The following is a 3,253-nucleotide window of genomic DNA, read 5'->3' as shown; positions in this document are numbered from 1 at the left end:
TGTAGACCAGGCTGGCCTTGAACTCAGAAATCTGCCTGCCTCTGCCTCCCGAGTGCTGGGATTAAAGGCGTGCACCACCACGCCCGGCGATGATGATCATTTTTAACATTGTAAAAAAAAAAAAAAAATCAGAGATCTGCCTGCTTTTGTAAATTTATCTGGGTGGGACTTGGTCATGAGATTACCACTCAAACTATAACTGGACCTAAATTTAGCTCTGTCACAGGCTGATACTAAACTCATTAATCTGTCTGCATTTGTAAGCATAAACAAACAAACAAACAAACAAACAAAAGTGTTCGCTGGTTGGGATTTTGCTTTGTGATTACCATTCCCTAAATTCCTTTATCTCCTTCCTTCCTATCTTTCTGACACTCTGGCTCATGGCAAAGCTCATTCTCTTCCTTTAGAACTGTGACTCTCATTTTACAATTCATACTGCATCCTTATATTTTTGCATAGTTGCAAAATTATATAATTTTAAACTCATATTTAGTTATTTTTCACAGTCTTAAGGGCTGTCCTGAAGTCCCAGCCTTTACTACTTTACTTAGACATTAGTGACACCATTTTGCCTCCTGGACTCCTGCTGTCTTTGATTATCATGGAGTCTTTAATGTGAAAAGGACCATATTCCTCTGAGGAACATGCTTTATGTCCACAGCAATCATCAACACTAGTGGAGGCCCACACCTGCTCGCCCTTTCCCAGGGTCTGGAACCAGGCCAGTTTGTCCCTTTCAAGGCCATTCTGGATTCAGCACTGAGTCCTGTATCTCCACATACAAGGAACAAGGATGATGAGACATGGTTCCCACCCCTGGAGCACAGGAAGAAGTGCATGGGCCTTCTTGAGTGTTGCTAGCTGTGAGACTTGTTTGTACAGTAATGAATATAATTGACTTTATTTTCCCCCCTGGGAAAGATTCCTCCAGCATTGGTTATCAGGGATCATTTTTCTGTGCTAATGTTAAGGATTTCAGGATAATTAGAAGTAGCATGAGTCTAGGAGAAGAGGGAGTGTCTTTGTCTTTAGCAAAAAGGGTAAAAGCAGTGACCTTCAGGACAGCCCTTAAGGAGAGAACCTTAAAAGGGTGAATTCAAAAATCCAAAAATATATAAATAGTTATAAATAATCAACTAAGTAAAATATGAGGATACAATATGAATCATATGAGGGAATTCATGGACCTAAAAGAACAGATGCAGCTGTATTATGAGACAGCTTCTCAAGACCATATTAATGAAGTAGATAAAGAAATTTAGGGAGTGGTGATCCCACACAGCTAAAGTTTATTCCTTTTGCTTACAAAGGCAAACAGACTCCTGAATTCAATTTCAGCCTGGAACCTAGCAGAGGGTAGATCCAGAGTGTTGGGTATTATAATCTCAGAGTGAGATCCCATCCAGGTAGCTGATAGTCTGTGTTTACAAAGGCAAGAGATCTCTGAATCCATTTGCTATGTTTAAAAAATATACTTGCTTTCCATTTCTAAGAATCAAGCAGCTAAGGTCATAATATACCAACTCATGGAATCCTCAAAAGGGAACCTAGAGTGTGTGTGTGAATTAATTGATATGCAAATAAAAGAATGGGCTTTGTTCTTTGAGAACTGGACTATCTGGATGAGCTGTCTGTATAGCCAGCAGGGCCAGAGCACAAGGCTCTCAGTTTGCACTCATGACTTGACTTTGAGTCATTCTTTTCATGACTCTGGAACACCCCTTTCTCAGAACCCTTCTCCAATCTTAGGCTGGTCTTTGGCCCTGTCTCATGGCTGGAAAGGTAGAAGGGAAGGAGGTGCTGAGAAGAGGAAGTAGGTGCTGCTGGGAAGTGAAGACTGTTTGGGAAGTGATGGTTTCCAAGGGATCCAGCAACAAGAGGAGAGACTTTGATTAGGAACTGAGAAACAAAGGCAGAGATTAAATCCCATAGTTATATACCATTCCTGTGCAGCTACAGAATTTCACTTCCTTATGCCATTTTATTAATGATTCAGGATAGAGAAGCCTATGTTGTCTTTATGTAGTCACAAGTGATTCTGAGCTAGGATGCCTTTGAACCTGGGGGAAAGTTACTGACAAATGAACACCCAGTCTTTGGATTGTGGAACAGCAAACAAGAGGTATTTTCCTGGAATTCAGAAAACTGGTAGAGATTCAGTGACTGACCTATTGTCTGGTTAGAAGAATCCCCCCTTGGCTGGATCCAGTTCTTTAGAAAGTTTATACAGTTTTAAATGCTGTTATTTTTTTCTAGAATTGATTGTTGACAAAAATCAATTGAATACTGTTTTCTTTCTCTCTTTACTCAGTGTGTATAGATAAACTCACCACACAGAATAGCAATGACCTGAGATCCAAGTCTTATAAAAGCATAGACTGGACCTAGTACATTTAGATATGGAGAGGTTTGAGGATTACAATTCTGAATTCTTAACTGTTCATATGAGATCTAGGATCAAAGAGCTTCCCTAATATTATTATGGGATATGGTACAATCAGGTCAAGTGTGACAATGTGTTTTTGTCCTTACCATACTAATAGACAGTTTTCTCTCATATAACATCAAGCAAGATCATATGCTTTAGGAGGTCATTAGAGGATGTCCAAGGAGTACTTTCCAAAGGCTTACAAAATGGAACAACTCCACTTTTGATTCCAAATGTGTTTTGTCAACACTTAGTGTAGTATAAATCTCCAGCATGTGGGCACCCAACAGTTAAACTAAGCACTTAAAATTTTAGAAAAACATTTTTTATCTATCTATCTATCTATCATCTATCTATCTATCTATCTATCTATCTATCTATCTATCTATCTATCTATCTATCTATTTATTTACAGGTGTACTTATGCTATTGTACATGTGTTGAGGTCAGAGGATAACTTGTGAAAGTTGGTCCTTTTCTTTAACCATGTGGGTTCTGGAGATTGTAAAATCTCTCAATGGAAATATAATAGTAAAAACATCAATTTAACTGGGTGGTGCTGATGCATGTTTTTAATACCAGTACAGGTGAGGCAAGGGCAGGTGAATCTCTGTGAGTTCAAGAACAGTCTGCTCTGCAGAGTGAGTTAAAGCAAAACAATTGCTATACAGGTAATCTCTGTCTTGAAAACATCTCCCTTAAATGTTTTAATTCAATTGAAGAGAATTATGGGTTACAGTCTGTTAGTATATGCATGATTAAATCAGTATACTTGATATTTACCTAATTTTTTTTTTTTTTTTTTTTTTTTTTTTTTTTTTT

Source organism: Mus caroli, chromosome 1 (genome assembly GCF_900094665.2).
Source record: "Mus caroli chromosome 1, CAROLI_EIJ_v1.1, whole genome shotgun sequence".
Taxonomy (NCBI): Eukaryota; Metazoa; Chordata; class Mammalia; order Rodentia; family Muridae; genus Mus; species Mus caroli.
This window is presented reverse-complemented; position numbering follows the sequence as displayed.